We start from the raw sequence: 27,241 nt of genomic DNA, 5'->3' as shown, positions 1-27,241 counted from the left end.
AAAGAGAGATTTTGTTGAGATATTTAATTTAATAAAATTAGATATACTCTCATAATTACTTTTTCTATTTAATTAAATAATCTTTAATTAATTAGAGACACTTTTCTTATTTAATTAAATGACTTCATTTAATTAATTAGGAATGGCTTCTCATTTAATTAAATAACTTTGTTTAATTAATTAAAAGTAAGTACTCCATTTAATTAAATAATTTCGTTTAATTATTTCAAAATTCTTTTTGAAACTAGTCTACTCAAGTCAACCGTGGTTAAATCTGGTCAACTTTTGGTGAAACTTGATCTTTGCATATGTGATTATGAGCAAATGTGAGTATGAATTCCAGCAACAATTCGATGCTCAACCTTTCAAAATGAAGAGATGAGGGTCTCTTAAATAAACTTTCCTGAAATTCATCAATGGTTGAGATCAATTTCAATCAACGGTCAGGATTAAAGGTGAAGTTCAATCATAAAGGGAGATTTCCAAATTGAAGGGAGTTAACAGATTTAATCTGAGTAAAATAAGGAGTTAACTAATTCAATTTGAGTAGAAAAAGGAGTCAACTAATTTAACTCATTTTTCATCAATAGTGAACAGGAAATTTATCTTTTTGAACTGAATAGAGATTTTATTGAGATATTTAATTTAATAAAATGAGATATGCTCTCATAATTACTTTTTCTATTTAATTAAATAATCTTTAATTAATTAGAGGCACTTTTCTTATTTAATTAAATAACTTCATTTAATTAATTAGGAATGGCTTCTCATTTAATTAAATAACTTTGGTTAATTAATTAGAAGTAAGTACTCCATTTTATTAAATAATTTCATTTAATTATCTCAAAATTCTTAACGAAACTAGTCAACTCAAGTCAACTGTGGTTAAATCTGGTCAACTTTTGGTCAAACTTGATCTTTGCGTATGTGAATATAAGCAAATGTGAGTATGAATTCCAACAACAATTCGATGCAAATTCTCATTCAACCTTTCAAAATGAAGAGATGAGGGTCTCTTAAATAGACTTTCTTGGAATTCATCAACGGTTGAGATCGATTTCAATCAACGGTCAAGATTAAATGTGAAGTTCAGTCATAAAGGGAGATTTCCAAATTAAAGGGAGTTAACAGATTTAATTTGAGTAAAATAAAGAGTTAACTGATTCAATTTGAGTAGAAAAAAGAGTTAACTGATTTAACTCATTTTTGATCAATAGTGAACTGGAAATTTCCCTTTTTGAACTGAAGAGAGATTTTGTTGAGATATTTAATTTAATAAAATGAGATATGCTCTCATAATTACATTTTCTATTTAATTAATTAATCTTTAATTAATTAGAGGCACTTTTCTTATTTAATTAAATAACTTCATTTAAATAATTTGGAATGGCTTCTCATTTAATTAAATAACTTTGTTTAATTAATTAGAAGTAAGTACTCCATTTAATTAAATAATTTCATTTAATTATTTCAAAATTCTTTTTTAAACTAGTCAACTCAAGTCAATCGTGGTTAAATCTAGTCAACTTTTGGTGAAACTTGATCTTTGCATATGTGATTATGAGCAAATGTGAGTATGAATTCCAGCAACAATTCGATGCAAATTCTCATTCAACCTTTCAAAATGAAGAGATGAGGGTCTCTTAAATAGACTTTCTTCGAATTCATCAACGGTTGAGATCAATTTCAATCAACGGTCAAGATTAAAGGTGAAGTTCAGTCATAAAGGGAGATTTCAAAATTAAAGGGAGTTAATAGATTTAATCTGAGTAAAATAAGGAGTTAATTGATTCAATTTGAGTAGAAAAAGGAGTTAACCAATTTAACTATTTTTTATCAATAGTGAACTGAAAATTTCCGTTTTTGAACTGAAGAGAGATTTTGTTGAGATATTTAATTTAATAAAATGAGATATGCTCTCATAATTACTTTTTCTATTTAATAATTACTTTGTTTAATTAATTAGAACTAAGTACTCCATTGAGTTAAATAATTTCGTTTAATTATTTCAAAATTCTTTTCAAAACTAGTCAACTCAAGTCAACCGTGGATAAATCTGGTCAACTTTTGGTCAAACTTGATATTTGCGCATTTGAATATAAGCAAATATGAGTATGAATTCTAGCAACAATTCGATGCAAATTCTCATTCAACCTTTCAAAATGAAGAGATGAGGGTCTCTTAAATAGACTTTCCTGAAATTTATCAACGGCTGAGATCGATTTCAATCAACAGTTAGTATTAAAGGTGAAGTTCAGTCATAAAGGGAGATTACCAAATTAAAGGGAGTTAACAGATTTAATTTGAGTAAAATAAGGAGTTAACTGATTCAATTTGAGTAGAAAAAGGAGTCAACTGATTTAACTCATTTTTGATCAATAGTGAACTAGAGATTTCCCTTTTTGAACTGAAGAGAGATTTTGTTGAGATTTTTAATTTAATAAAATGAGATATGCTCTCATAATTACTTTTTCTATTTAATTAAATAATCTTTAATTAATTATAGGCACCTTTTTATTTAATTAAATAACTTCATTTAATTAATTAGGAATGTCTCCTCATTTAATTAAATAACTTTGTTTAATTAATTAGAAGTAAGTACTCCATTTAATTAAATAATTTTGTTGAATTATTTCAAAAAAAAATTTGAAACTAGTCAACTCAAATGAACCGTGGTTAAATCTGGTCAACTTTTGGTCAATCTTAATCTTTGCGTATGTGAATATGAGCAAATATGAGTATTAATCCCAGCAACAATTCAATGCAAATTCTCATTCAACCTTTCAAAATGAAGAGATGAGGGTCTCTTAAATAGACTTTCCTAGAATTCATCAATGGTTAAGATCGATTTAAATCAATGGTCTAGATTATAGATGAACTTCAGTCATAAAGGGAGATTTCCAAATTAAAGGGAGTTAACAGATTTAATTTGAGTAAAATAAAGAGTTAACTGATTCAATTTGAGTAGAAAAATTTGATCAATAGTGAACTGGAAATTTTCCTTTTTGAACTGAAGAGAGATTTTGTTCAGATATTTAATTTAATAAAATGAGATATGTTCTCATAATTACTTTTTCTATTTAATTAAATAATCTTTAAATAATTAGAGGCACTTTTCTTATTTAATTAAATAACATCATTTAATTAGTAAGGAATGGCTTCTCATTTAATTAAATAACTTTGTTTAATTAATTAGAAGTAAGTACTCCATTTTATTAAATAATTTCGTTTAATTATTTCAAAATTCTTAACGAAACTAATCAACTCAAGTCAACTGTGGTTAAATCTGGTCAACTTTTGGTCAAACTTGATCTTTGTGTATGTGAATATGAGCAAATGTGAGTATGAAGTCTAGCAATAATTCGATGCAAATTCTCATTCAACCTTTCAAAATGAAGAGATGAGGGTCTCTTAAATAGACTTTCTTGGAATTCATCAACGGTTGAGATCGATTTCAATCAATGGTCAAGATTAAAGATGATGTTCATTGATAAAGGGAGATTTCCAAAATAAAGGGAGTTAATAGATTTAATTTGAGTAAAATAAGGAGTTAACTGATTCAATTTGAGTAGAAAAAAGAGTTAACTGATTTAACTCATTTTTGATCAATAGTGAACTGGAAATCTTCCTTTTTGAACTGAAGAGAGATTTTGTTGAGATATTTAATTTAATAAAATGAGATATGCTCTCATAATTACTTTTTCTATTTAATTAAGTAATCTTTAATTAATTAGAGGCACTTTTCTTATTTAATCAAATAACTTCATTTAAATAATTCAGAATGGCTTCTCATTTAATTAAATAACTTTGTTTAATTAATTAGAAGTAAGTACTCCATTTAATTAAATAATTTCGTTTAATTATTTAAAAATTCTTTTAGAAACTAGTCAACTCAAGTCAACCATGGTTAAATCTAGTCAACTTTTGGTCAAACTTGATCTTTGTGTATGTGAATATGAGCAAATGTGAGTATGAATTCCAGCACCAATTTGATGCAAATTCTCATTCAACCTTTCAAAATGAAGAGATGAGGGTCTCTTAAATAAACTTTCCTGAAATTCATCAACGGTTGAGATCGATTTCAATCAACAGTCAGGATTAAAGGTGAAGTTCAGTCATAAAAAGAGATTTCCAAATTAAAGGGAGTTAACATATTTAATTTGAGTAAAATAAAGAGTTAACTAATTCAATTTGAGTAGAAAAAGGAGTCAACTGATTTAACTAATTTTTGATCAATAGTGAATTGGAAATTTCCCTTTTTGAACTGAAGAGAGATTTTGTTGAGATATTTAATTTAATAAAATGAGATATACTCTCATAATTACTTTTTCTATTTAATTAAATAATCTTTAATTAATTAGAGACACTTTTCTTATTTAATTAAATAACTTCATTTAATTAATTAGGAATGGCTTCTCATTTAATTAAATAACTTTGTTTAATTAATTAAAAGTAAGTACTCCATTTAATTAAATAATTTCGTTTAATTATTTCAAAATTCTTTTTGAAACTAGTCTACTCAAGTCAACCGTGGTTAAATCTGGTCAACTTTTGGTGAAACTTGATCTTTGCATATGTGATTATGAGCAAATGTGAGTATGAATTCCAGCAACAATTCGATGCTCAACCTTTCAAAATGAAGAGATGAGGGTCTCTTAAATAAACTTTCCTGAAATTCATCAATGGTTGAGATCAATTTCAATCAACGGTCAGGATTAAAGGTGAAGTTCAGTCATAAAGGGAGATTTCCAAATTGAAGGGAGTTAACAGATTTAATCTCAAAATAAGGAGTTAACTAATTCAATTTGAGTAGAAAAAGAAGTCAACTGATTTAACTCATTTTTCATCAATAGTGAACAGGAAATTTCTCTTTTTGAACTGAATAGAGATTTTGTTGAGATATTTAATTTAATAAAATGAGATATGCTCTCATAATTACTTTTTCTATTTAATTAAATAATCTTTAATTAATTAGAGACACTTTTCTTATTTAATTAAATAACTTCATTTAATTAATTAAGAATGCCTTCTCATTTAATAAAATAACTTAGTTTAATTAATTAGGAGTAAGTACTCCATTTAATTAAATACTTTCTTTTAATTATTTCAAAATTCTTTTCGAAACTAGTCAACTCAAGTCAACCGTGGTTAAATCTGGTCAACTTTTGGTCAAACTTGATCTTTGCGTATGTGAATATGAGCAAATGTGAGTATGAATTCCAGCAACAATTCGATGCAAATTCTCATTCAACCTTTCAAAATGAAGAAATGAGGATCTCTTAAATAGTCTTTCTTGAAATTCATCAACGGTTGAGATCGATTTCAATCAACGGTTAGGATTAAAGGTGAATTTCAGTCATAAAGGGAGATTTACAAATTAAGGGGAGTTAACAGATTTAATTTGAGTAAAATAAGGAGTTAACTAATTCAATTTGAGTAGAAAAAGGAGTTAACTAATTTACCTCATTTTTTATCAATAGTAAACTGGAAATTACCCTTTTTGAATTGAAGAGAGATTTTGTTGAGATATTTAATTTAATAAAATGAGATATGCTCTCATAATTACTTTTTTTATTTAATTAAATATTCTCTAATTAATTAGAGGCACTTTTCTTATTTAATTAAATAACTTCATTTAATTAATTAAGAATGGCTTCTCATTTAATTAAATAACTTTCTTTAATTAATTAGAAATAAGTACTCCATTTAATTAAATAATTTTGTTTAATTATTTCAAAATTCTTTTCGAAACTAATCAACTCAAGTCAACCATGGTTAAATCTGGTCAACTTTTGGTCAAACTTGATATTTGTGTATGTGAATATGAGCAAATGTGAGTATGAATTCCAGCGACAATTCGATGCAAATTCTCATTCAACCTTTCAAAATGAAGAGATGAGGGTCTCTTAAATAGACTTTCTTGGAATTCATCAACGGTAGAGATCGATTTCAATCAACGGTTAGGATTAAAGGGGAAGTTCAGTCATAAAGGGAGACTTTCAAATTAAAGGGAGTTAACTGATTTAATTTTCGTAAAATAAGGAGTTAACTGATTCAATTTGAGTAGAAAAAAGAGTTGACTGATTTAACTCATTTTTTATCAATAGTGAACTAAAAATTTCCCTTTTTGAATTTAAGAGAGATTTTGTTGAGATATTTAATTTAATAAAATGAGATATGCTCTCATAATTACTTTTTCTATTTAATTAAATAATCTTTAATTAATTAAAGGCACTTTTCTTATTTAATTAAATAACTTCATTTAATTAATTAGGAATGGCTTCTCATTTAATTAAATAACTTTGTTTAATTAATTAGAAGTAAGTACTCCATTTAATTAAATAATTTCGTTTAATTATTGCAAAATTCTTTTCGAAACTAGTCAACTCAAGTCAACCGTGGTTAAATCTGATCAACTTTTGGTCAAACTTGATCTTTGCGTATGTGAATATGAGCAAATGTGAGTATGAATTCTAGCAACAATTCGATGCAAATTCTCATTCAACCTTTCAAAATGAAGAAATGAAGGTCTCTTAAATAAACTTTCTTGAAATTCATCAACGATTGAGATCGATTTCAATCAACGGTCAGGATTAAAGGTGAAGTTCAGTCATAAAGGGAGATTTCCAAATTAAAGGGAGTTAACAGATTTAATTTGAGTAAAATAAAGAGTTAACTGATTCAATTTGAGTAGAAAAAAGAGTCAACTGATTTAACTCATTTTTGATCAATAGTGAACTGGAAATTTCCCATTTTGAACTGAAGAGAGATTTTGTTGAGATATTAAATTTAATAAAATGAGATATGCTCTCATAATTACTTTTTTTATTTAATTAAATAATCTTTAATTAATTAGAGGCACTTTTCTTATTTAATTAAATAACTTCATTTAATTAATTAGGAATGGCTTCTCATTTAATTAAATAACTTTATTTAATTAATTAAAAGTAAGTACTCCATTTAATTAAATAATTTTTTTTAATTATTACAAAATTTTTGTCGAAACTAGTCAACTCAAGTCAACCGTGGTTAAATCTGGTTAACTTTTGGTCAAACTTGATCTTTGCGTATGTGAATATGACCAAATGTGGGTATCAATTCTAGCAACAATTCGATGGAAATTGTCATTCAACCTTTCAAAATGAAGAGATGAGGGTCTCTTAAATAGACTTTCTTGGAATTCATCAACGGTTGAGATCGATTTGAATCAACGGTCAAGATTAAAGGTGAACTTCAGTCATAAAAGGAGATTTCCAAATTAAAGGGAGTTAACAGATTTAATTTGTGTAAAATAAGGAATTAAGTAATTCAATTTGAGTAGAAAAAGGAGTTAACTCATTTAACTCATTTTTGATCAATAGTGAACTGAAAATTTTCGTTTTTGAACTAAAGAGAGATTTTGTTGAGATATTTAATTTAATAAAATGAGATATGCTCTCATAATTACTTTTTCTATTTAATTAAATAATCTTTAATTAATTAGAGGCACTTTTCTTATTTAATTAAATCACTTTATTTAATTAATTAGGAATGGCTTCTCATTTAATTAAATAACTTTGTTTAATTAATTAGAAGGAAGTACTCAATTTAATTAAATAATTTTGTTTAATTATTTCAAAATTCTTTTCGAACCTAGTCAACTCAAGTCAACCGTGGTTAAATCTGATCAACTTTTGGTCAAACTTTATCTTTACATATGTGAATATGAGCAAATGTGAGTATGAATTCTAGCAACAATTCGATGCAAATTCTCATTCAACCTTTCAAAATGAAGAAATGAAGGTCTCTTAAATAAACTTTCTTGAAATTCATCAACGGTTGAGATCGATTTCAATCAACGGTCAGTATTATAGGTGAAGTTCAGTCATAAAGGGAGATTTCCAAATTAAAGGTAGTTAACAGATTTAATTTGAGTAAAATAAGGAGTTAATTGATTCAATTTGAGTAGAAAAAGGAGTTAACTCATTTAACTCATTTTTTTATCAATAGTGAACTCGAAATTTCCCTTTTTGAACTGAAGAGAGATTTTGTTGAGATATTTAATTTAATAAAATGAGATATGCTCTCATAATTACTTTTTCTATTTAATTAAATAATCTTTAATTAATTAGAGGCACTTTTCTTCTTTAATTAAATAAGTTCATTTAATTAATTAGGAATGGCTTCTCATTTAATTAAATAACTTTGTTTAATTAATTAGAAGTAAGTACTCCATTTAGTTAAATAATTTCATTTTATTATTTCAGAATTCTTTTCGAAACTAGTCAACTCAAGTCAACCATGGTTAAATCTGGTCAACTTTTGGTCAAACTTGATCTTTGCGTATGTGAATATGAGCAAATGTGAGTATGAATTCCAGCAACAATTTGATGCAAATTCTCATTCAACATTTCAAAATAAAGAGATGAGGGTCTCTTAAATAGACTTTTCTGGAATTCATCAATGGTTGAGATCGATTTCAATCAACGGTTAGGATTAAAGGTGAAGTTCAGTCATAAAGGGAGATTTCCAAATTAAAGGGAGTTAACAGATTTAATTTGAGTAAAATAAGGAGTTAACTGATTCAATTTGAGTAGTGTAATGCCCCGCCAAGGGATCCAAAGAATTAACCTAAAGTTTGCCAAACATTTTTTTTTTTTTAAACATGAAAGTAAAACCATTCATAACATCTGTGGAAGCAATAATAACAATTCAAGTAAACATATCATACATAACAGATTATATTCTATTAAGATCCCTTAATGTTGAATTACATCTAAACTAACTATTCATCTATCATTACATCCTCATGAAATAACAATAATACATCCAACATTCTTAAACCATATTAAAGTGTCCTTTTTGTAACTACATTTTAGTTTAGCTCAATCATCCACTGTACATGATACAAGGTATGAGAGGCTTAGAAAAATAAACATCTGTGTAAATAAAGTACATCAACATGCTAACTCTAATCCATGGTGCAATAACATAAATGAAACCACATGTCATACATGATACATCATCTAAAAGATATAAACATCCATCATAAGAGATAACCATATATCACAAACATAACTAACTAAGTGCACAGTTCCTCCCAACCATAAATAGCATCATTAGACCATCATGGATCCTAGCCATCCCTCCGTGCGTAACATTCCAAAGCATCGAAGAGATCATCCATATTAACATAGTAGGAATGTCACTCCTAAAATATCCTACTAACATACAAAGTAAAGCATAAGATAACTTCATCTAACATATGCAATCATCAATATAAGAAACATACCAGTAAATACATCCATCATAAGGTATATCACTTATCATAATGATCCAAGAACAGAATGAAGATAGATACCAACCAAGAATGCATCAGCCACGGTGTCTCAGATGGGTGTCAAATGATAAGAGTGAAAAATACACTACCACCCGACCACGTAGAACCTAAGTGGTCCACTCCCACCATGCTGAGGAGATAATCTCAAGTCTCAAACAAGATATCAAAATCACATAGCACAAACACTTTCTAAAATAGGAATCCTAAAAGTATACTAACTCAAAGGTTTCAATCACAAAATTGACATCTAATCTCCAGAGGCACAAATACAAGTACACCACCAAAGGTACACAAAATCTATAGAGGAGACTCAGGCTACATACTAGGGAGTGTCATCACATGGCTGCTTGAGTTACCCTGGACTGGTCTCTCATTAGACTGCGGACCCTCAAGTGTTGAGTTACCCTGGACTGGTTACTTTGTACCCCAGACCCTCAACGTGGCACATGTGAAAACCAAGAAGCCCTCTCAAGAAGACGAGGCACTTCTCCCATCCTTAGTCTATACAAGCACTTAAGGCATGGGTGGTTTAAATATCTCTAACTTATCTTTTTAGTGTGTTTTCCCCCCATAAATTTTAATTACTAGATTATCACTTATTACATAACTTGCATTAGGTTACTCTGGTACTGACCACTTTGGGCCCCGGACCCCTATGCAAGCCACTCCCATAGTCATGTACCTAGACCATCTCTCCTAAGCACATAAATCCACAGTTGTGTCCTATACAACAACACTCATAAAGATCAAACTTGGTTCCTTAACAGACAACCTGATAATAAGATGGTTTTTCCATCCAAGAATACATAAAAGCTCCACAAAATAAACTTCATAAATATAATCTCCAATATGAATCACAATATCCATTGGTTCTCAACAAGCAACCAAGAATATCTCAAAATAATACTGATCAAAGACTCCAAAATGGTTGAGTCAAACATGTCACAACATGACAACATCAAAAAATAAATCAACACTTCAGTCCCATCATGGTGACTAGAAATTAATCCAAAGATAACTGATCGATGACCAAAAATGGTTAAGTCAAGTGTCTCAGATACAAATAACTCAGCTTTACTCAAAAAGACTGATAAGCAATAACAATCAGTAATACAATCATCTCATAGAGCATACCATCACATAACCATGGTTGGATTTATAAAGATCAAAGTTAAGACATCATCATGACATCACAATCATAACCCCTGAGCCTCTAGTAACAACCTAAGACTGGTCAACACTAGTCAACCCAAAAGCCCAAAATAAGAAGCATATAAAATACACAATGCAAACACATGTTTTGGTTTATTAAAATCACATAGCTAAATAATGTGTGGAGTTTCAATTTTCCATTTGCAAGTATACTTCAAGTGTCTTAAGTTTCATCATTTGACCTACAAGTCAACCCATTTGTTCTTCGATAGCATTATCCTTACATTCTTAAGAATTAAATTTTAAGAATAACCTAATGATAAATATTTACTCATTAAACTAATCATCATTGATCTTTAATTAAATTATTATTTTTATTTAACTAAGATCCATATTCTTATTGATTAACTCTTCTTTAATGTTACTTCAACTTCCCAACATAATTAAAGGATCATTATTTGTTTAAATTATAAGAGAGTTAGTTATCAATCTTTGAATAAGAAGATTATAACTTTATTTATCTCAATCAATTAACACAGGTACACAATCTATGACCTTTTAACCTTCTAATAGTTCTCAATTGAATATTACTAAGTCTCACTATTAAAATATCTAAGGTCATTATTCAAGTCATTAGAATAATACTTATCAACTTACAATCTCATTAAAAGAATTATATCAATTAAATCTCTATTACCTAACTTAATTATTAATTAAAGCTAATTAACTCTCATTAATTGATTTGATTAATAATTACATAATCATAGCAACGTTCCAATTAATAACTAATTAGAATTCTGTAAGATAAAAGTCAATTATACTTCAATACTCAAATGATCATATTAATAATTCAATAATAATAACTTGTTAATATTTAATAACAAGCTATATCGAGAATCTTTAATAATAATTCCGTGTGACCACATTTGTCATCTCTCAAAGAATACCAACATTCCCTTGACAAATTTGTATTATCATTAATCATTTCAAATAAAACGCTATTGCACAACTTAATTATTAATATCATAGTTATAATATCAACTCAATGAATATGAATTGATTACAAATCAATTATACTTCAAATCCAAAAACTAATATCTTTACAAAACTTTAATCATTAAATAATCTCCACTAGATTAAATCTAATCGAATTTATTGATAACTAATTACACCATTATTTATTAATAGTTTGTTAGACCCAACAAACAATAATAAATAATAAACTCATCAAAACCTATTACTAAGAAGCCTTACAAACTTCATTGGTTAATATTTAACTAATTCTTAGAACAATTAAGGTGTACCATTATTCATATTAATAATTCAAACCATTGCTATATTATAACAAGGTTATAAGGTAACTATGAATCCTTATTTAAATCCAAATCCAATATCATTAAAATTTGAGTCTCTTCATAATCATCATTTAAACACCTTTATAAATTACAACTTCTTAACTATTTAATATATATTAAATGATTAATATTTAAAAGTTCACTACATAAACTATATTAATATCTTTTCTCTATTAATTTTCTCTCATTTAAAAATCCATTTACTAATAATTAATTACACTTTTTCTACTATTAACTAATCTTAATTAAATTTGATTTAATTAGATTAGATAATAAATCATATAAAATTAATGCATATAAATAAGATTCTAATAAGGGAAGATTGCAATAATTTCTTTAATTCATTCCATGCTTTGATATATTATTTTTTGTAAAGTTTAAGCATAAAGAACTCTTGGTTATGAGAAATGGAAAAATATCTGTCTTTGAATAAAATAGTCCCAGTATGAAGGTCATATCTCCCTAATGAACCGTTGGATCGGGCTGAAATTGAAATATATTGGAGAGGGCCAAGTTGCACCAATTCTGACTAGAGCAATCGAATAAATTCGAATAAGATAAAAAGTTATGAATGACTGAGTTCGGGTCTATCCAAAGGGCAGCAACAGGACAATTTGTGATGAATTAAGAATTTTCTTTTAAAATAATTGTTCTCTAAATTTAACCATAAAAGTGTTTGTTCATACGCATCTAAAAATATAATTGATAGAAAGATTACATCTAATAATTCAAATTTTCACTATAAATTTTTTATTTTAATTCCAAATCTTGTCTTTCTAATTTAATATAAATTCGAACCCAAATCCGATTTAGATCTACTTTCTTCCTTAATTGGATCTAGTTTTTCTATTGTTTTCTTCTCAACTAATAACATATCTAGATTCCAATTTAATTGTGAATTCAATCACAAAGAGTATTCAGACACATATAACAGACACGATGAACACAGGAAGAGAAATAGTGCAAAGAGAATATGCATATATTACGAGTACACCTGGACACTAATGCTAATTTTTGCCATGCCTCAGAAGTCCATAGAAAATTTCTTCCTTCTCCATCATTCGCAATTTCTCCAAGATCCAAGCCAACCGAATCCTCCAAGTGACTAAAAGTGCTAGAAGAAGCATGAAAGCATATAGAAGCATATAAGCATGTAAAAATATATGAGCATGTAGAAACATACGAGCATGAAGAAGCATATGAGCATGAAGAAGAATGTAGTGCCTACCCTCGTTCACATCTTTTCTAGACTTATTGTTGCTATTATTATCAAACTTTGATGGACTAGTATTATGTTGATGGATTAGTGGTATTGTTTTGAGACTATCAGATATTATGTTATGGATTCAGTGGTTATATGATGTGATCATTTAGAATTTACATTTCATGCATACATGATGATCATTATATTGTTTTCAGTTATTAATGATGATTAATTAAATGGTTTATTATCTCATGTGTTTTATTATGGATACTTACCCCATACTTGCATGTGTATGGTGTGCGTATTTTCTTATTGTATGGTGTTTCTGATGTGGTTAAGGAAGGGAGTCGTAGTCACCTGCTTAGTCAGGATCTACATGATGCACCACTTCCTGCCATTGCCTGTTTAGCTTAGCACTATATATGTATTGGATGTACATGCCTAGTTTTTCTGCAGGTTGCAAGTACCGGGTATCGACTTTCCTGAATTGCCAGGATGAGCGTACCCTATTATACTATCTCAATGATAAGAGAAGGGAGATAAATTCTCAAGTCCAAATCCCAAACCCTAAAACCATTTGTCCTAGTGAGTTAGGACAAGTATCAGAGTTGAGTACCCACCGAATGTGTCGGATGACATAATTCGTGATTTTTAACCCTTTAGACTAATTTTGTATGATTTGTTCTATGATGAGTTTTCATATTTTATCTTGGAGGTCTATGGTAAATTTTCTATTAATTAAGTCTTAATAAATAGATTTAATTAATAAATTAATTATTTGAGAAAATTAATAAAATATCATGATTTTTGATATTGTGATTATACGTAATTAAATGAGAATTAATTGAGGAAAAAGAATTAAATAAAAGAAAATTAGTAAATTAAAATTAATAATAATTATAAAATAATAATAATAAAAGTTATAAAAATTAAAATGAAAGTTATAAAATTTAAATAGAAATTATTTAAAAAGTAAATCGGAGTTATAAGCTTGCATGGGAATTAACGCATTTTCTATTTCTCTTGTGTCAACAACACAGGGGTTAGTGCATCAATTAAGCACATGGTGTCTACAACTCTATGACTCATCAAAAAAGGTTGGAAAAGACCCATGCTTAGTTGGTGACACCTTCTAGCTATTTTTAGAAGCATTCTAGAGGTTTCCTGAGAGCTCTTTATATTCAGGCATCCCTAGAAGCTTAGACATAGCGTTTGGAGTGCAATTGGAGCATTGGAGGATTCGAGAGTTTTGAAAAAGGGAGCTTGCTCTGCGGGTTTTCTGAGGAAGAGCGATTTAGCATCAAAATCCAAGTAGATTCTTGTGATTTTACTTATGCTATTTTTGCATCTTACTTTCCCTATCTTCTTCGTGTCTTCCATATGTCTTCTAAGAAATTTCATATTTTTATTGTATGCATTTTCAATTTGGGCATATAAATTTATTTGAGAATTTTATATGCATAGATCAAAAAGGAAAACGGGGCTAGGGTTGAAATTCATAGTCAAACCCATTAGAATTAATTATTGAAAATTTTGGAGATCAAAGGTCTATGGGAGAATTCTGAAAATTAGAAGTTTTTAATAAACTGTGTATATACATGTTTATATTGGTCAAATCTGCACACAGAAAAAAAAAAAAATATATATATATATATATATATATATATGCTATAAAACTTGATTAAAGTCTACAAATGCATACATACAAATACATACATACATATATATATATACATATATATATGTATATATATGTATGTATATATATGTATATATATGTATGTATATATATGTATATATATATGTATATATATATATATGTATGTATGTATATATATATATATGTATATATATATACTGAACAAGGGCATTTTATTATTCGCAATGATGAAATTTTATTTCAATTTCGAACCGCATCAGTTGGGAAACGTTTTATTAAAAATGTTATAGAAAAAAATATATATATAATATTGTGTTTCGAGCCACACAGGCCGGCAGAGTACCTGCTGTCACAAGTACTGCGACGACAGGGGTACTCTGTACCCACTATCGCTACAGTACTCTGTGACAACAGAGTACCAAACACTTGGTACCGCATCATATCAAGCGGACGACTTCGTTTTTTAAAAAAAAAATAGTCGAATATTATATTTTTAATGTTATACGATTTTGGCAAGTGTTTGTATATTATAATTCGGCTTTGTTTTGTTAAAAGGAAAGAATGTTATGCAATTTGGCTTTTATTGTATTAGATTTTCATATGTTAAATGATATAAATCGAAATTAATATTAATCGATTTTATAAAATGCGATAATAATTATTTATATATTATATATGTATGTATGTATAGATATATATATATATATATATATATATATGTATGTATGTATGTATGTATGTATGTATGTATGTATGTATGTATGTATGTATGTAAGTATGTAATATGTAAATATATAATTAATAAATTTGAATTATTATTGTTTGATAAAAGATTCAAGGGCTCATCTTTTATAATAAAGAATCATTTTATAATTTTATAATTTAAGATTTAATTAATAGTTTTAAATTATAAAATATATAAAGTATATGAAATTTAATTAAAAGGTTGGTAGGGAATGATTTCAATAAAATATTATAATTGGAAATCGGATTTTAGTTTTATAAAGGAAAACTTTTATCCATTCAAAAAGAATACATGGAAAAACGTACAAAATGTTCCTCTAATTCTTTCTCTAAACTTGGAAACGTAAACTGAGACTTTTGCATTTAAATTCAAAATTGAAAACTTAGCAAAATCAAAACATGTGTTTACATTGTGTATTCTTTATGTTGTTGTTTTGGGTTTTGAGTTGACTAGTGTTGACCAGTTATAGGACGTCTACCAGAGGGTTGGGGGTTTTGTGATTGTGATGTCATGATGATGTTTTAATCTCGATCTTTATAAACCCAACCATGGTTATGTGATGGAATGCTCTATGTATTGAATGTGAATACTGATTGTTATAGTTGAGATTTTATTTATTTATGAGACTCTTGACCTAGCCATTATTTTGGTCATCGATCAGTTATCCTTGGTTATTTTCTGTCACCATGATGGGACTGAGATGTGGATTTATTCTTGATGATGTCTTGTTGTGACATGTTTGACTTAACCATTTTTGGAGTCTTCGATCAGTATGATTAAGATATATATTTTAGTTATTGAGAACCATTGGATATTTGAAGAGATAAGGGTCTCTTAAATAGACTTTCCTAGAATTCATCAACGGTTGAGATCGATTTCAATCAACGGTACGGATTAAAGGTGAAGTTCAGTCATAAAGGGAGATTTCCAAATAAAAGGGAGTTAAGAGATTTAATTTGAGTAAAATAAGGAGTTAACTGATTCAATTTGAGTAGAAGAAGGAATCAACTAATTTAACTCATTTTTTATCAATAGTGAACTGGAAATTTTCCTTTTTGAACTGAAGAGAGATTTTGTTGAGATATTTAATTTAATAAAATGAGATATGCTCTCATAATTACTTTTTCTATTTAATTAAATAATCTTTAATTAATTAGAGACACTTTTCTTATTTAATTAAATAACTTCATTTAATTAATTAGGAATGGCTTCTCATTTGATTAAATAACTTTGTTTAATTAATTAGAAGTAAGTACTCCATTTAATTAAATAATTTCGTTTAATTATTTCAAATTTTTTTTCGAAACTAGTCAATTCAAGTCAACCGTGGTTAAATCTGGTCAACTTTTGGTCAAACTTGATCTTTGCGTATGTGAATATGAGCAAATGTGAGTATGAATTCCAACAACAATTCGATGGAAATTGTCATTTAACCTTTCAAAATGAAGAGATGCGGGTCTCTTAAATAGACTTTCCTAGAATTCATCAACGGTTGAGATCGATTTCAATCAACCATCAGGATCAAAGGTGAAGTTTAGTCATAAAGGGAAATTTCCCAATTAAAGGGAGTTAACAGATTTAATTTGAGTAAAATAAGGAGTTATCTGATTCAATTTGAGTAGAAAAAGGAGTTAACTGATTTAATTCTTTTTTGATTAATAGTGAACTGGAAATTTCCCTTTTTGAACTGAAGACAGATTTTGTTGAGATATTTAATTTAATAAAATGAGATATGCTCTCATAATTACTTTTGCTATTTAATTAAATAATCTTTAATTAATTAGAGACACTTTTCTTATTTAATTAAATAACTTCATTTAATTAATTAGGAATGGCTTTTCATTTAATTAAATAATGTTGTTTAATTAATTAGAAGTAAGTACTCCATTTAATTAAATAATTTTATTTAATTATTTCAAAATTCTTTTCGAAACTAGTCAACTCAAGTCAATTGTGGTTAAATCTGGTCAACTTTTGGTGAAACTTGATCTTTGCGTATGTGAATATGAGCAAATGTGAGTATGAATTCCAACAACAATTCGATGCAAATTCTCATTCAACCTTTCAAAATGAAGAGATGAGGGTCTTTTAAACAGACTTTCCTGAAATTTATCAACGGTTGAGATCGATTTCAATCAATGGTCAGGATTAAAGGTGAAGTTCAGTCATAAATGGAGATTTCAAAATTAAAGGGAGTTAACAGATTTAATTTGAGTAAAATAAGGAGTTAACTGATTCAATTTGAGTAGAAAAAGGAATTAACTGATTTAACTCTTTTTTTATCAATAGTGAACTAGAAATTTCTCTTTTTGAACTGAAGAGAGATTTTGTTGAGATATTTAATTTAATAAAATTAGATATGCTCTCATTATTACTTTTTCTATTTAATTAAATAATCTTTAATTAATTAGAGACACTTTTCTTATTTAATTAAATAAATTCATTTAATTAATTAAGAATGGCTTCTCATTTAATTAAATAACTTTGTTTAATTAATTCGAAGTAAGTACTCCATTTAATTAAATAATTTCATTTAATTATTTAAAAATTCTTTTAGAAACTAGTCAACTCAAGTCAACCGTGGTTAAATCTGGTCAACTTTTGGTCAAACTCGATCTTTGCATATGTGAATATGAGCAAATGTGAGTATGAATTCCAGCAATAATTCGATGCAAATTCTCATTCAAACTTTCAAAATGAAGAGATGAGGGTCTCTTAAATAGACTTTCCTAGAATTCATCAATGGTTGAGATCGATTTCAATCAATGGTTAGGATTAAAGGTGAAGTTCAGTCATAAAGGGAGATTTCCAAATTAAAGGGTGTGATTTAATTTGAGTAAAATAAGGAGTTAACTGATTCAATTTGAGTAGAAAAAGGAGTCAACATATTTAACTCATTTTTGATCAATAGTGAACTGGAAATTTCCCTTTTTGAACTGAAGAGAGATTTTGTTGAGATATTTAATTTAATAAAATGAGATATGCTCTCATAATTACTTTTTCTATTTAATTAAATAATTTTAAATTAATTAGAGACAATTTTCTTATTTAATTAAATAACTTCATTTAATTAATTAGGAGTGGCTTCTCATTTATTAAATAACTTTGTTTAATTAATTAGAAGTAAGTACTCCATTTAATTAAATAATTTTGTTTAATTATTTCGAAATTCTTTTCGAAACTAGTGAACTCAAGTCAACTATGGTTAAATCTGGTCAACTTTTGGTCAAGGTCGATCCTTGTGTATGTGAATATGAGCAAATGTGAGTATGAATTCTGGCAACAATTCGATGCAAATTCTCATTCAACCTTTCAAAATGAAGAGATGAGGGTCTCTTAAATAGACTTTCTTGGAATTCATCAACAGTTGAGATCAATTTCAATCAACAGTCAGGATTAAACGTGAAGTTCTGTCATAAAGGGAATATTCCAAATTAAAAGGAGTTAACAGATTTAATTTGAGTAAAATAAGGAGTTAACTGATTCAATTTGAGTAGAAAAAGGAGTGAACTGATTTAACTCATTTTAGATCAATAGTGCACTGGAAATTTCTCTTTTTGAACTGAAGAGAGATTTTGTTGAGATATTTAATTTAATAAAATAAGATATGCTCTCATAATTACTTTTTGTATTTAATTAAATAATCTTTAATTAATTAGAGGCACTTTTCTTATTTAATTAAATAACTTCACTTAATTAATTAGAAATAGCTTCTCATTTAATTAAATAACTTTGTTTAATTAATTAGAAGTAAGTACTCCATTTAATTAAATAATTTTGTTTAATTATTTGAAAATTCTTTTTGAAACTAATCAACTCAAGTCAATCATGGTTAAATCTGGTCAACTTTTGGTCAAACTTGATCTTTGCGTTTGTGAATATGAGCAAATGTGAGTATGAATTTCAGCAACAATTCGATGCAAATTCTCATTCAACCTTTCAAAATGAAGAGATGAGGCTCCCTCCTCGCAAGTTTTTTTTTTTTTTTTTTTAAATATGAATTTCTCTGTCAAATCTGTTGTAGGAGATTTGAATGGATATGGAGTAATGTTGTAGGTTTTTAGATGTCCTAATGAAAATTGAGAACAACAGATACATCCATGCTTAAATACTTAAAGATTAGAGAACGACTATGTTGTCTCGACTATTTAAACATTAAATTTGCATTAACAATAATACAAGGTGTTTCACTTAACGATGATGTTATTGATTTTGTTACCTCAATGATTATTCTTGTATTTAATCTGAATTAATGAATAAGTTATATGTCACATTGATTATGTAATGAATTAAATAGTTAAGTAATTGAAGCATTATGTTCTGAGTTTGCCCAATCCATCGTAGCATAGTGATACATTACTATTATTTTGATACTCACGACTTGAGATGTCGAGACATTATATGTTGCTTTGAACATTTTATATTATTTCATGTTGTGTGATGTTTACTTTCGGATATATTGAGTTCGTCATTTAATGTTTTATGAATATGTATGTTGATGAAATAAGTAAACTATAGGATTAACACATTGATTATGGAATTTTATTGATTAAGGATATGAGTAGGAAAAAAGAAACCCTGATTGATTTTAAGATGTATGTTTCAATTATGTGAATCCCTATTGCGTATATACATATGTGCATGTGATTTTATGGAACTACGGATGTGTGCAATGAGTGTGCAGGATATTTTAGCTGAGAAACTCGATGGAGGAACAAAACTGATCCCTATGTGCTATTGTGGAAACCATGTTGTTCATAACTAAATTATATTGTGAGATGTATGAATGTATCTTTTCGTGATCAGTAAATGTTAATGTTCGTAACTGTATTCTTATAGTGTCACTTGACACTCGTGAAATTTCTTATGCATTCTAGTGTGCTAGTTAGGGTTAGCTGTGTAACCCTTGGACCTAAGTTGGATTAAGTTAGCATCTTTTGCTAATTTAATTCTTAATTGAGTTTAGTCATCCTTAATCTAGATTAGAGCTTAATCTACATTTTAGAGTTGTTAATTGGTCCTAATTATTTCCTAGCTTTTGTTTGGCTCTAAACCTATTCCTAAGGCTTTAAAACATGACATAATTATACCCAAAGGATATGGGTATGGGTTGGGGGTCTTTTCCAACCCCTAAGCCCCTTTTGTTGACTTTGGAGATCACTCAAAAAGTCTCATTTTACCTTTGTGCGAAAATTGCAAGTGGCTATCTTGAGTGTCATCACCCCACCTCCACTTAGTGTTTAACCATGGTGTGGGTAGAGTTAGGAGTTTCTATATTTGTAGGTGGGTAGGTGATAGTTATTGATCCTTTTGGGTGGTTGAGTTGGACGCTTATTTAGAGGCCTTCCTTGGACTAGTTGGTTGTTACCCAATCTCTACATTTAGAGGGAAGTTCTTGAAGATTGAAGGAAGGAGAAGGAAACTCTACTCAAACTTGTTCATTTTCCATTACCTCTTGGTGAAGGTTGGAATTCTCATCTCCCTTGCTCAGATTTCATTCTTGTTTCATGCTTATGCTACCTTGTTGTTGTTCCAATGTTTGTATGTGTGTGGGTATGTTGGGAAGCTTTGAAAACCATGTTATCTTTTTGGATGATTTCCTTTCATGTTATGTTTGCAATTTTGAGTTTTTCTTGCATGGGAGTTTTGGTATTACTCACCCTTGGAGAGGGCAGAAGTGACCAATTTTGGGGAAGGTCTATTTAGTCGGACTCCAACTAGTGTAGAGTCTCTTCTCAGGATGAGAAGAGGGAGAAAGGGTAGGGTGTTATGGGCCCCTACCTGTCAGCACAAACCTTGTATGTTTATGGTATGATTTTGGTATGTTGAAATGGAAGAATGGAAGTTCTTGGTATATAGCCCCGATTGGGCATCTGTTTGGTGTTGTGCTTGACTTCTCCTGGTTGGAAGAATCCACCTTTCCCTAGTTTTGATTCATTGTGAATCCTATTGTGTAAACCATGTATGATTATGCTTGTTTAATTGTTTCTTGGTTATGCTTGGTTGTCACCCGATCAAATATTTGTTTCCTCCTCAGTTTGTATAACTGTGTTGCAAAAATTGAAATGAATCCCTTGATGAGGGAAATGAAGAAAATTCAATTATATTGTTGAAATTTTGGATTGATATCCTATTGTAAATTGTATTTTAAACTTTGTTGTAAATGGCAACGAAGCCGGGTTTTCTTCCTGGTTCTTTCCTGGCTGAGCCTTTGAATCAAGTTTGCCAATAAAATTGGTGGTTGAGTATAATTGGTTATCATGTGATTAAATCGTGATTTAAATTTGATGGATATATCTCAAAAATAGGATGGAATTGATGATGTTCAATTTGGTAAAATTTCAAGTTTTCTTTCATGTTGAAAATGAAAATTATGATCATGGATGTAGATTCAAGTTGCATGATTATTTGAATCAAACAATTCTTGCATTATTGATTTAAAACGGATAATTCATATTCTTGTATGTTAAGGTTGTAATTAGGCTTTATGGATTTTCATTTAAAAGAAATTATTGGCAAAGGTCGAATTATTTCCAATTAAATCTATTCAAAAAAATTGTGTTTTGCCTATGTAGTTTGGGCATGACATTTTGGTATCAGAGCGCCAGGTTTCATGACACTGGGGCAACAATGGGTCTTGTGTAAATTTAACATTCTTTGAGGTAAAATTAATTTGGTATGTGTTGGGGAAGGAATTTGAATCATGATATATTTTGAATAATGCACTGCACCTCATCACCTTGTTATCTCCATCTTTTCCAATTTTCTATAAGGAGAACATTGTATGAGATGTTAAGTTATAATCTTTAAATGCTAACATATTAAGAAGAGGGATCAAGTTTCCTTGCAGCCATTAATGTAATGTAATTTACTATCTATTATTGTTGATGATCTCTATATTATTAGATTGGTTAGAGAGCTTGGAATCAATTCAAAATCCTACATAGTATAGAACAAATACATTGATACAAATACATTGATAGATAGAGACATTGTATTAGCTTCCTCCATACCATGGAAAGGATTCATTTTGTCTTTGAATACTAGTTTGTTAAAAGATGCATGCAAAAGTTTATATTTCTTTGTGAGGGAAAATGTTAACCAGGAATTCATAAAAAGTTTATGTAGATTTTGATTAAATTGCAATAGTGGTTCATGTTGAACAGGATGAACAATATAATGTTAATATTACTAAGAATTTAAACAACAATTCTGAAAGACTGCATAGAAGTAAGCTTCAAAAATACATATAGAAGAGGCCTGTAGAAGCACACTTTACATTCTGGAAATTGTATGGCAAAAAATAAATATAGTCAATCTATTACAGCCTATTAAAATAATAGCTTGATTAAAATATTAATATGGTGTTGGCAAGTAGCAACAAGTCCTCTCAAAATCCTATCAACTTGCAATCAACACCAAATTACTTTTAATGTGAAGGCGATACCTTGCATGGGGGCACTGGCTAAATAGCCACGAAAATGCACTGTGCTAGCCAGTGCCGTTACACTTCCGTCCGTCAGATCCGTCCCGTCTTCCCATGATGCCCATCCCCTCGACTGGTGTGCCCTCTATGCTTCTACGCCCTCTCAGGCGTCGTGCAGTTTCAAACTCTGCAAAATCCGCATCCTGCGTACGTGAATCACGTGAATCAATTTTGCAGAGTTTCAAACTATATATGATAATAAACTATAAACTTAGGATACCTGAAGCATATAAGATTTATCATAAACTATAATGACAACTATAAACTTTCTAATAATATTTATCATAAATTAATATATATATTATTATTATTATAATATGATTAATTATGTTATATATATATATATATATATATCAACTTAATAATATAATATTATTATTATCATATTATATTATATTAATAATATATTAGCTTAATATTAATATGATTAGTTATTAATATAATATTAATTAGTTAAGTTTAATTATCTATTAAATTAATAAATTAATGTATTTATTGATCTAATAATTAATAATATTATTAATTAACTATATTAAGTTAATCTTATAGTTGTCATTATAATAATTATAATTTATATAATATATTAATAACTTAATAAGTTATACATATTATAGTTTTAATATTATTAACTTATTAATAATTAATTTTAATATTATATTATGATATTTAATTTGGCATGGATTTTACAAATTTATAGAAATTTTAATCTTTGGCATGATTTGCCAAGATTTTGGTTCTAATTGGTACACTTTTCACGGTACATTTTAATCTAATTAGAACCAAAATCTTGGCAAATCCATGCCAAAGATGAACAGTGGAGCGTTCAAGGATGTTCTATATGTTCCTAATCTTACCTAACTTTCTTTCAGTCCACCAAATGACTTACTATGGAGGTGAAAATAAAGTTGAATTTCTTCCAAATTCAGTGGTAGTGAAAAGCATCAAGGATGACTCAATGATTACAATAGGTGAAGCCAATCATGACTCAAGGCTTTATATTTTCTCTTCCTTTGTGCCAAAATCAAATGCACAAGCCTTGTTATTACATTCAAATGCAAAAAGAAAACTGTGGCATGAGAGATTTGGACATCTCAACTACATATATCTTCAGCAGCTTAGCAACAAGAAAATAGTCAATGGTCAATGGTCTACCTCAAATCCAGTTTTCAAAATGTGTTTGTTCACGTTCCTCACTTGGAAAACATCTATAAAAATTATATGAAAAGGAGAAGTCTTGCAGAGCACAATGTGTTCTTGAATTAGTTCATAGTGATGTAGTGGGACCATTTCCAGTGCCATCATTTGGAAAGTCTCGCTATGCACTCACCTTCATAGATACTACTCTCACTTTACTTGGGTTTTCTTTGTCGCTCATAAGAGTGAAGTGTTTGAAAAAATTCTTAGCTTCAAGGCTCTAGTGGAAAAGAAGTTAGGGAAAGCAATCAAAGTTCTTCGAATAGATAATGGGGGGGAGTATGTGAACTCAAGACTAATAGACTTTTGCACTCAAGAGGGCATTGACCTTCAGCATTCATTACCATATACACCACAAAAAAATGGTGTTGCTGAAAGGAAAAACAAAACTCTCAAAGAGATGACCACTTACATGCTACTAAAAAAATCTATTGATCAAGTCTTTTTGGCTGAAGCTATGGATTGTGCTAACTATATCCAGAATAGGATTCCTCATAAAGATTTGGATGGTGTAACTCCTTTTGAAGCATGGACTGGCAGGAAACCTACGGTTAAGCACTTTAGAGTCTCTGGTTGTCTAGCATGGGCATGAATACCTCCACAGAAATGCAAGCCATTAGAAGCTCAAAGAAAACCTTGCATCTTTGTTGGATATGTGGACTCGCATAAAGCCTACAAGTTAATGGATCCAGAGACACATGATATATTCTATGTACACACGATATATTCGATGAGAGGAGTTTACATTTTGAAGAAAGTTGTCCAAGCTCTACTTCTTCGATTCCTCCTTCTTCCTCCGTTGAAGAGAGTGATAGTGATAATAATGACTTGGAAGATGTTCATCCCTAACCCAAACAGAGGCATCAACCATCAAAGTTTGAGGATACTCCTTCTACATCTTCTTCCAATATACCTAGATGGGCTAAGTAGACATTGGATGCAACAAGACCATTGGCAGGGAATCCTTCTGATAATAGGAGGACAAGATCACAACACAACTCACTCCCACATGCTTATATTGTAGTTGCTTCAGATCCACAATCCTTTAAAGAAGCATCGAGTATTCCATAATGGGATAGAGCAATGGAGGAAGAATATAATTCTCTTATGAGAAATGATACATGAGACTTAGTCTCTCTTCTAAGGGAAGAAAATTGGTTTGGTGTAAGTGGATCTATCAGACCAAATTCGCAGTGGATGGAAGTGTTGACAAACATAATGCTTGACTTGTTGCAGAAGGTTTCTCTTAGGTACTTGGCATTGATTACACTGAGACATTTGCACTAGTGGAAAAGATGAATTCCATTCATTTGACACTAGCTATAGCAGTAGCTCAACAATGGGTTGTTCATCAAATGGATAATTATTATTTATGCTTTTCTTAAGTTTAATTACTTGATAAATGCATTATTTTATTATTTCTTAGGTTAGACACTTAGGAGTTTGCATACTCATATGAGTTGTCATGCACATGGTGTCTATAGCACTAGAGTTTGCATAATCAACTAAGTTGTCATGTTGACAACACAGTTATTCACACTCTTATTTTAGCACATGGTGTCTACAACATAATTTTACGTGAGACACCTTTGTAGCCTTATCCTCTTATCATCGCACTAACTCATGTGCTTAATGGAGGATAACCCACTCTTGGTGGACATGTGCTTAATTGTGAGGCTTATCAAATTACTAACTCCAGACATTCTAGATGCATCTTAGAGACCTTTATATATAGGCACCTCTAGCATACTTGAACATCAATCAACACATCAATTGAATATCATATTATTATTCTGATCATACTCTATTGGTCTATTTTGTGCTAGTTATTGTGCTTCTTGGTTTTGGGTGATTTTTCCTTAAGGAAAATTCTTAAACTCTTAAACTCTTTATTAACTTTTTTTTTAATGTTTTCATGCACGCTTGTTGCAATATAAAATATCTTTATTTAAATTTACTTGCCTTCTTTTTTAAATTAATTTATTATATTTTAATCTCATGCATACTTTATGCAATATTAAAACTCTTTAATAAATTATTATCTTTTCCACTCTTTAATTTATTTTTGAAGTGTTAATTGATAAAATATTTATCAAGTCAAGTAATAATAATATTTAACATTTATTTAAAAATGATCTTCTAAATATATATTATTATTAAATTAAATTAATATTATTACACTCCAAAATTAAACTATAATTATCTCTTTAAATTTGATTCTTTTTATTTAATTAATTTTCCAATTAATTAAATATAAAAAAAAATATCATAATAATTTTTCTTTAAATTAAATCATTTAATTTGACTTAATTAATAGGAACAAAACACCAACGACCTATAAGACAAAATAAAAAAACCCATCATGAAATACCACATACAAAATCAAACTAAAGGGTTATAATCATGAATTTACATCATACGACACATTGAGAAGGTAATCATCTCAGATACTTGTCCTAGTTTTCTAGGACAATTGGCTTAAAGGTTTAGGATTTGGACTCAAGAATTTATCTCCCCTCTCTTACCATTGAGATAATGCAATAGGGTACGCTCATCCTAGCAATTCAGGGAAGTCTATACCTAGTACTTAAAATCTGCATAAAATTCACGCATGTACAAACACATGTGATAGGGTACGCTCATCCTAGCAATTCAGAGAAATCAATACTTGGTACTTGCAATCTACATAAAATCCACACATTTATAAATACATATATACTAAGCTTAACAAGAAATGGCAGAAAGTGGTGCATTATGTAGATCCCGACTAGCAAGTGACTATGACTCACTTCCTTAACCAAGTCAGAAATGCCATACATAAAGAAAATATATAGGCACACCATACACATGTAGTATGCGGTAAGTATCCATAAGAAAACACATAAAATAATCCATCTAAATAATCATCATCAAATAACTGAAATCACTGTAATAATCCTCATTATGCATAGATGAAGTAAATAGTACCAAGTAGTCTCATCATAAAATCAACTAAATATGAAACAATATCTGATAATTTGAAAGATAATGCTATTAATCATCAAGCATAAACTGGCCTAAAAGAGTTTGGCAATGATAAAAAATGTAAACTAGGGGTAGGCACTACAGATTGTATATTTTAGAAGA

Source organism: Cupressus sempervirens, chromosome 6, assembly GCF_028749045.1.
Source record: "Cupressus sempervirens isolate cs-2001-9-10 chromosome 6, ASM2874904v1, whole genome shotgun sequence".
Lineage (NCBI taxonomy): Eukaryota > Viridiplantae > Streptophyta > Pinopsida > Cupressales > Cupressaceae > Cupressus > Cupressus sempervirens.
The sequence above is the reverse complement of the archived record's forward strand: the minus strand, read 5'-3'. Positions refer to the sequence as shown.